Below are 9,922 nucleotides of genomic sequence, written 5' to 3' on the forward strand. Positions count from 1 at the left end.
GCTACTCAATCCTTATCTCCAACAATGGTCATTTCCAACAGACCTGGGAGTTTTAGGAAAGCGTATTTAGAGAATATTTTAAATGCATGATTTAAGAGATCATCTGGTAAATTTTCCAAGAAAAAAAAAGATTGTGGGCTGAAGTAAAGGACCTCATTTCCAGGAGAGTTCCTTTCCATACAACTTTGTCATTTCAATCTTGAGATCCTATGTTATCAAACACCCCCAACATCATGTTCCAGAGAAAGAGGATTGTTTGAAGCTGGCTTTCTCGGCCTTCCACAGTCATTCATTGGCCCAGGACTTTACCCATGGCCCTTTTCCCTCCCAGCAATATCTGTCCCCCTAATCTCACCAGGAAATCCAGGCCAGCTGCTGATTTCAAGCTCCTTGATCTCCCTGCAATAATGAGTATCCCAGCATGCCCTACAGACCCACTTTGCCAGCTCCCAGACTGCAATGTCAAGTGGAGTAATAAATAGTTGCCATGTGTTGCTGCCCCAACACCCTCAAAAAGGAAGAGCAAACACAATGGCTTATCAACAATACCCACGTGCCCTCACTTGAGATTTCTCATTCCCAGGCCAGGCTCCCAGGTACACACAATACCCACTCCTGTCAATGGAGGTGACGTTAGATGAATGGTTTCTCAGGCCAAGCCCTTAATTGTTTCTTTCATATCAGTATTATATTTTTATAATTCTGATGAATCTAGGGTCAACTTATTACGATAGGAGGGGATTTACTAGCTAGAGTAAAAAGCATGGATTTATAATAAAAAGTCTATTGGTTTAAATCTCTTTTTACATTCCTACTAGTTGGGAGACATTGGCCAAGATACCTTCCTGTTTCTGAGATTCAGCTTTATCACTGTACAGGGGAACCAACAAATATATACCATTGGCCTATGTGGAAATTAAAATGAATAACTCATGAAGCATGCTTAATAAATGTTTGTTCCTTTCTCTAATGCTCTGTGTCTGTATGATGGTCAGAAGTACCAGGGCCCAGACAGTTTTCCAAAACCTAAAAAAAATAACAAAGCTGAATTAAGAATATGAAGAGGTGGGGCGCCTGGGTGGCTCGGTCAGTGGGTCATGGGTTCATGCTCTGCTTCAAGATCTTTGCTGACAGCTCAGAGCCTGGAGCCTGCTTCAGATTCTATGTCTCCCTCACTCATGCTCTGTCCTTCTCTTTCTCTCTGTCAAAAATAAACATTAAAAAATTAAAAAAAAAAAAAGAATGTGAAGAGGTAACCCATAGAATGGGAGAGAATATTTGCAAATCATGATAAAGGACTAGTTCCAGAATACATTAAGTACTCTTACAACTCAGCAATAAAAAGACAACTCAATTTTATGACTACAGCTTTGTAATATAGCTTAAAATCTGGAATCATGATGCCTCCAGTTTTTGTTTTTCTTTTTCAGTATTGCTTTGGCTATTTGGGGTCTTTTGTGATTCCATACAAATTTTAGGATTGTTTGTTCTAGCTGTGTAAAAAATGCTGGTGGTATTTTGATAGGGATTGCATTAAATGTGTAGATTGCTTTGGGTAGTATAGACTACCGACCCATGAGTATGGAATGTTTTTTCACTTCTTTGTATCGTCTTCAATTTCTCTCACAAGTGTTCCATAGTTTTCTGAGTACAAATATTTTATCTCTTTAATTAGGTTTATTCCTAAGTATCTTATTGCTTTTGGTGCAGTTGCAAATGGGATCAATTCCTTGATTTTTTTTCTGCTGCTTTGTTAGTGGTTTATAGAAATGCAACAGATTTTATGGGGCGCCTGGGTGGCGCAGTCGGTTGAGCGTCCAACTTCAGCCAGGTCACGATCTCGCGGTCCGGGAGTTCGAGCCCCGCGTCAGGCTCTGGGCTGATGGCTCAGAGCCTGGAGCCTGTTTCCGATTCTGTGTCTCCCTCTCTCTCTGCCCCTCCCCCGTTCATGCTCTGTCTCTCTCTGTCCCAAAAATAAATAAACGTTGAAAAAAAAATTAAAAAAAAAACAAAGAAATGCAACAGATTTCTGCACATTGACTTTATATCCTGAGACTTTACTGAATTCATGTATTAGTTCTAGCAATTTTTGATGGAGTCTTTTGGGTTTTCTACAGAGTATCATGTTGTCTGCAAATAGTGATAGTTTGACTTCTTTCTTGCCGATTTAGATGCTTTTTATTTCTTTTTGTTGTCTGATTACTGAGGCTAAGACTTTCAGTACTGTTAAGTAGTAATGGTGAGAGTGGACATCCTTGTCTTGTCCCTGACCATAGGGGAAAGGCTCTCAGTTTTTCCCCATTTAGATGATAATAGCTATGGCTCTTTTGTATGTGGTCTTTATGATGATGAAGTATGTTCCATCTATCCCTACTTTGTTGAGGATTTTTATCAAGAATTGATGCTGTATTTTGCCAAATGTATGGTACTGACACAAAAACAGATGCAGATCAATGGAACAGAATAGAAACCCCAGAAATGGACCCACAACTATATGGTCAACTAACCTTTGACAAAGCAGGAAAGAATATCCAATGGGAAAAAGTCAGGCTCTTCAACAAATGGTGTTGGGAAAATTGGATGGCAACATGCAAAAGAAACTGGACCACTCTCTTACACTGTGCACAAAAATAAATTCAAAATGGATGAAAGACCTAAACATAAGACAGGAAGCCATCAAAATCCTAGAGGAGAAAACAGGCAACAACTTCTTTGACCTTGGCTGCAGCAACTTCTTACCTGACATGTCTCTGGAGGTAAGGCAAACAAAAGCAAACATGAACTATGGGGACTTAATCAAAATAAAAAGCTCTGCACAGCAAAGGAAGCAATCAACAAAACTAAAAGCCTACAGAAAGGAAGAAGATATTTGCAAATGACATATCTGATAAAGGGTTAGTATCCAAAATCTATAAAGAATTTATCAAACTCAACACCCAAAACCAAATAACCCAGTTATGAAATGGGAAGAAGACATGAATAGACACTTTTCCAAAGAAGACATCCAGGTGACTAACAGACACATCACTCATCATCAGGGAAATATAAATCAAAACCACGATGAGATACCACCTCATGGCTAAAGCTAACAACACAAGAAACAACAGATGTTGGTGAGGATGCAGAGAAAGGGGAACCCTCTTGCACTGTTGGTGGGAATGCAAACTGGTGCAGCCACCCTGGAGAACAGTATGGAGGTTCCTCAAAAAACTGAAAATAAAACTATCCTATGACCCATCAATTGCATATTAGGTAATTACCCAAAGGATACAAAAATACAGATTTTTGTTTACAGCAGCATTATCAACAATAGCCAAACTATGGAGAGAACCCAAATGTCCACAATCAATGATAGATAAAGAAGATGTGATATATGTATCTATATATAGATATAGGTATATAGATAGATGATATAGATAGATAGATAGATAGATAGATAGATAGATAGATATAGATGCACACACACATACAATAATGGAATATAACTCAGCTATCAAAAAGAATAAAATCTTGCCATTTTCAATGACATAGATGGAGCTAGGATGTATTATGCTAAGTGAATTAAGTCAGTCAAAGAAAGACAAATACCATACGATTTCACTCATGTGGAAATTAAGAAACAAAACAGATGAACATACGGAAACAGGGAAGAGGAGAGAGGGAAACAAATCACAGGAGACTCTCTTAACAATAGAGAACAAACTGAGGGTTGATGGAGGGAGGTGGGTGGGAGATCGGCTAGATGGGTGATGGGTATTAGGAGGTCACTTGTGATGAGCACTGGGTGTTGTATGTAAGTGATCAATCACTGAATTCTACTCCTGACACCAATATTGCACTGTATGTTAACTAACTAAAATTTAACTAAAAATAAAAAGACAATCCAATTTTTTCAAAAGGCAAAGGATCTGAATACACATTTCTCCAGAGAAGATATGCGAATAGCCAATAAGCATATGAAAAGATGCCCAACACCATTACTTATCATGGAAATGCAAATCAAAACCACAAGACACCACATTACAATCACTAGGGTGGCTACGATCAAAGACAGATTGGTGAGAATATGGAGAAACCGGAACCTTCATTTGTGGCTTGGCACAAACAGCTTGGCAATTCCTCACAACGACTGAGCAATTTCACTCCAGGTACCTACCTACCCAAGAGAAATAAAAACATATGTTCAATCACAAATGCGTTCACAAATGGTCAGAGCAGCGCTATTCATAACAGCCAAAAAACAGAAACCAAAGGCCTAATGGATGAATGAGTAAATCAATGTGGTCTATCCATACAATGAAATATTATTCAGCCATAAAAAGGAATGAAGGACTGATTCGTGCTACAACATGGATGAACTTTGCAAAAATTATGCTAAGTAAAAGAAGACAGTCACAGAAGAACACCTATTATATGATTCCATTTGATATGAAATGCCCATGGCTGGTAAAGCTACAGAGATGGAAAGTAGATTCGTGGTCGTGTAGGGCTTCAGGGGAAGAGAGGGAGAGAGGGAGGGGGACTGTTCATAGCGATAGTATTTCTCTGGGAGTTTATATAAATACTCTAAAACGAACAGCAGCGATGGATGCACGGTTCTGTGAATATACTAAAAACAGCTGAAATGTACATTTTAAACAGATGAATTTTGTAGATCAATTATATCCCAACAAAGCTGGGGGTTTTATTATGTTTATTTTTTTTTTAAAGACAGAGAGGGCGTGCGAGCAGGGGAAAGGGAGAGAGAGGGTGACACAGAATCCAAAGCAAGATCCAGGCTCTGAGCTGTTAGCACAGAGCCCGACGCGGGGCTGGAACCCCTGAAACTGTGAGATCACGACCTGAGCCAAAGTCAGATGCTTAACCGACTGAGCCACCCAGATGCCTCCACCCAAGTAAAGCTGTTTTTTAAAAAAAAAAAAAAAAAAAAAAAAAAAGGACTCACCCAATGGGACCAAAACCTGGTTCTTCCTGCAGAGAGACCAGACCCACTGTCTAGAGAAACATTGCCATTCCTGAAAGGTGGGAAAGTAACCCTAGCCCCCTCTGATTTGGACCCCAGGCAGCAACCATATCTAGGACCCAACTCACGTTTGCAAAGAAGAAAGGGGTGTACATCCTGATGGAAGGTGAGAAAGGAGAATGCGTTGTTCAGGGTCGGCTCGTGTGGGTTCTCTGCACATGCTCCTGGGCCGTTCGCAGCCAGGGTGAAAGCAGCAAGCTCTCACTCTGTGGGACGTGCAATCACCTCGGTGGCTGCAGGGAAACATGATTGTACCCTAACGATAATTTTTTATTCTGCCATTATGAAGGTATATTGCCATGTCAGGAGGAATGAAGTAATGTTATTTATTTTTTTTTTAATTTTTTTTTCAATGTTTATTTATTTTTGGGACAGAGAGAGACAGAGCATGAACGGGGAAGGGGCAGAGAGAGAGGGAGACACAGAATCGGAAACAGGCTCCAGGCTCTGAGCCATCAGCCCAGAGCCCGACGCGGGGCTCGAACTCACGGACCGCGAGATCGTGACCTGGCTGAAGTCGGACGCTCAACCGACTGCGCCACCCAGGCGCCCCTGAAGTAATGTTATTTAAAAGTTTGTTGATTGATTAAACCTTTCAAATGTTTGAGGACCTCCATTTGCGCTCTTGCCCCTGTTCCTGAAACTATTAGGGCAGACCTGTCTACCGCACACATTAGCAGCTGAGCTGGGACTACGATGGGGGATGAACCCCACTTGCAAGCCACCTCCCTAAATCAAGTTACCATGCTCTTCTTGTACCTCGATGTTAGAATAATCTCCAAACTAGTCTTTCTACTTCCCCCTCCTGCCGCCCTGGCCCCGCCACAGTCACCTAAAAAGATGACTATGGTCACCTTGACCTAAAAAGGTGATCACCTGGGGGCACCTGGATGGCTCAGTCGGTTGAGCTTCCGACTTCAGCTCAGGTCATGATCTCACAGTTCCTGAGTTCAAGCCCCACGTCGGGCTCTGTGCTGGCAATGTGGAACCTGCTTTGGATTCTCTGTCTCCCTCTCTCTCTCTCTCTCTGCCCACCCCCCACTTGAGTTCTCTCAAAAATAAATAAATAAACATAAAAAAAAAAAAAGGTGATCACCTAAAGTGATCCTTTTAAAACATAAGTCAGATACAACCCCTCTACTCAAAGCCCCAAAATGGTTAAAAGCCAATGTCCTCACAACAGTGTGAGGAGGTGCCCTCCCCTGACCTCCTTTTCCACACACTCCTGCTCACTCACTCACTCACTCACCAACTCCACACATGTCTCTCTTTTTCTTTTTTTTTTTTTTTTAATGTTTATTTGTTTTTGAGAGAGAGACAGAGAGACAGTACGAGCAGAGTTGGGGCAGAGAAAGAGAATCCAAAGCAGGCTCCAGGCTCTGGGGCTTGAACCCACGGACCGAGAGATCATGACCTGAGCCGAAGTCAGGTGCCACATGTGCCTCTCCGATAGTCCTCAAACTCCCCCAGGCAGGCTCCTCCTCAGAGACTTCGTACTCACTGTTTCCTCTACTTTTAACGTTTTTCCCCCAGATGCGACAGGGCACACTCCCTCCATGGTTTCAAGTCCTTGGGTAAATATCTTCTTAGTGGGAACTGCCCTGACCACCTATTTAGGGTCAAACTCTAGTAATTACCCTTCCTCCTTTCCCATTTTATTTTTCTTCCTACTACTTACCATCATCTATCACACTATATAATTTACAGATTTATTTCATTATCTGTCTCGCCTTTAAAAAGCAGGGAAGTTCCATAAAGTCTGATCCATTCACAGCTGTATCCACAGCACCTAGTAGGTATTTGAGAAGTCTCCAATGAATGGGTGAATGAATTAATGAATGAGTGGTGCTTTGCCTCAAAAGTAGCAGCTTCAACTTTTAAGGGCTGGGCAGAGATTAAAAAACCAGTCGGATCAAGAAGACCTTTTTCCAGGGTGAACAAACTGGGAGAGCTGATATCCTGGAAGGCAGGTGGATGGGAGGACCCAGCAATGTCAAATGCCACCAGAAGCAGAGCAAGATAAACTGAACAGTGAGGCTGAACACAAGGATGAGTACAAGGATCTGGCTTGAAGACTTCCCCATGAAAACATACTGCAGAAATATTAAGCGCCATTTTGGTTGTCGTGACTATTAGCCACATTATTACTAAGTTCTCCGGTGAGATCTGAGCAATCTTACAGTAACAGTGGTGAAGAGTAGTGTTATCTGATGTAACTTTTTGCATCTTTCTATAAACAGCTGTAGAATGCCCAACTTCATGGTGATTCTAGGAAGCAAGCTCAGGTCATAGGACGCACATCTTATTATGGCACTGTATACATATTTATTCGTTATCATCGCTGCTTAAGTATGACTGGGAACATTGCAGAACACTGTTAGACATGTTGTCTCTTTTGTGTTCCTGTCAGCACAGTGTCAGGATTTAGGAAAGGATTGATCTGGAGTCAGAAAGCACCTGAGTTGAAAAATCATCAATCAATGATTGAAAACAATCCTGTGTGTCAGTCACCACTCCAGCTGCTTTCTGCTTTCACATGATAAATAAGGTAGTCTTCAGAACAAGCTAGTGAGGAAATATTATTATTCCAATATATGGCAAGAGCTCAGGCCATGAAGTCACACAGCCTGGGTTTTCATTGCTACTTACCAGTCATGTGTCCTCGGACATCCTTTTTAACCTCTCTGAGTCCTGTAATAACAGCATCTATCTTGTGGGAATAAAATGAGGATTAAAACAAAAGGATATGTATAAAGTTCTCAACGTAGTAAGTAGCGAGCTCTCAGAAAGTATTTTGTTACGACAATTAGTGACAATTGAACCTGAAAGAGCCTGGCTAAGTAATTTGCCCCAAGTATCCTAGCTAGTAAATGAGAGAGTCTAGATTTGAACCCACCTCTTCCATGACCTAAATAATTCTTTCCCCAACTCATCATAGTCACCTCACCATATTTTCCAGTTGTGGGGGAGGGCATTCCTTGTTGAATATGAAAGTTACACAGCAAGCTGGGAGGGTCTTGGGCTCACGGTGATGTCAGGTCAGGCTTCAGTCCTCTGGGACCTCTACTGGACTAGCCCATCCAAAAGGGCTCTCCTGCACATCTGGTGCCTGCACAGGGATAATGGGTTGCTGGGCTTACCAAAGATGCTGGGACAGCCACAAAATACAGCACCAAGTCACCAACTGCTGACTCTTCAGGAAAAGTCCTCCTGTACAGAACACATACACATTCCCACCACCACCCGTGTCTCTGCTTTATGATAATACCTAAGGTGTCAACTCCTTGAAAACAAAAACTATTGTGCACTGGTCAATGCTGGCCCCCCAGAACTGTGACTAGGATGTGGCATAAACTTAATAAATATTTGTGGATAAAGGCAGGGAAGGGGGAGATGGAAGAAGGGGAGAGTAGAAGGGAGAGGGAGAGAGAGAATGAGGAAAGTCCTCCCAGGAATGTATGTTGGTATTTTTAAAAAATAGAAGGATATGTTTCTTTCCACTATGAGCCCTGCCTCTTGCGGGTCCATGTTCCACTTTTCAAACAAGGAGACCATCTCCTTCCTAACGTACCCCCAGAGAAAAGGACAGTGTCTCCCATGTGACGCATAGAAACCACCCTCTACCCCGCCACCATCACTATTTTCCAGCTTGTCAATCAAAGCCAATGAGCACCAGAGCCTGGCCAATCACTGTACAGCTTGACATTGCCCATCCCCATGGGACCCTCCCCCCAGCGGACTCAGGGTAAATTGCATCAGAACGTCAGGTAGAAGCTGGCATCTGTATTTCTTAGAGTTCGTCAGTTGATTCCAATGCACAGCCAAGAAGCTGCAATTGAGAATGACAGCCACTTGTCTGGAGGATGGACAACTCTTGATTCACACACACACACACACACACACACACACACACACACTTCAAAATCTAGCTCTTAGAGCCCACAGAGGTGTGTAGTCCCACTTCATCTGAACTCCTCTTAACATACCTTAGCTACCCACCTTCTTCTCCACATTTTAATTTTCATTCGGTTTGTACTTGTCATCTCTTCTGATCGTAAATTCCCGGAGGATAGGATTTTTCTTCCTCCACCCCGTGAGCACCTAAGAGCACCTGGCGTGTACTGACGCTCGGCCAGCTGCTGACTGCGCGAGCAAGCAGCAGGCCTGAAGGCAGGCAGGCACTTGGAGTGGAGGCGCTGGTCTCACAGAAAATCCTACAAGGATTTTCCTACACATCTTTGGCTTTTCTTCTCTGATTCTTCCTTTTCCTCTGCTCTGGCACTGGACATTCCTACCCATTTCCTGGCTCTCCGGCAAAGTGGGGAGATCCTGGCCCAGAACCCAATTTCTCAGCATTGGGCTGTGTCAACCCTGCTGAGAGGCTGCTGCTTTAAATAAATGCATCTGGGCATTTCAGACTTGCAGCGCAGACCCACCTCGATCCTTGTTACAGCTTCAGATCATTTGAAGCGGCTCAAGAGGGAATGTGAAGGCCCAGACTCCCACAGAGAGGCAGCTAATAAGCTAAAGGGAAAGGAGAATGTCTAACTGAATGGGGGGCAACAGGGATCCTGGCCAAAATTCCCCATCGAAGACACAAAAATCAATTTTGAATGGATTTGGACAGACAGTCCTGCCAGGACATTCCAGTGGCGTCTAAACACCAGCGGTGGACGAGGAGAATGTGTGTTGTTCTGTAGGATCGCCTGGGCTGCCAGGGAACTTGATACCTCCAGCTTGGCCCTCTGTCCCCAGCCTCTGACACCCCTCCCCCTTCCAAAGACCCTCTGGCTGCCTGAGTCACTATAATATATCGCATTCCCCCCCCACCAAGGAGTAAGTCTACTGCTAGCCTCAGGATAAGCGGTTTCTTGCACTTTTGCTTCCTATTAGGCAGAG

The 9,922-nt window shown here is 43.0% G+C and overlaps 1 long non-coding RNA gene across 1 annotated transcript; it reads right to left on the minus strand.

The window, feature by feature from the left end:
- Positions 1 to 5,096: 5,096 nt before the first annotated feature.
- Positions 5,097 to 9,306, minus strand: LOC121041034 (uncharacterized). Its single transcript, XR_005795529.1, has 3 exons — positions 9,023 to 9,306; positions 7,971 to 8,132; positions 5,097 to 5,256 (listed from the first exon to the last, which is right to left on the minus strand). It is a non-coding gene; the product is annotated as an uncharacterized LOC121041034 (long non-coding RNA).
- Between the last annotated feature and the right edge of the window lie 616 nt (positions 9,307 to 9,922).

The sequence above is a fragment of the Herpailurus yagouaroundi genome, unplaced genomic scaffold (genome assembly GCF_014898765.1).
Source record: "Herpailurus yagouaroundi ecotype Mexico unplaced genomic scaffold, PumYag 182, whole genome shotgun sequence".
Lineage (NCBI taxonomy): Eukaryota > Metazoa > Chordata > Mammalia > Carnivora > Felidae > Herpailurus > Herpailurus yagouaroundi.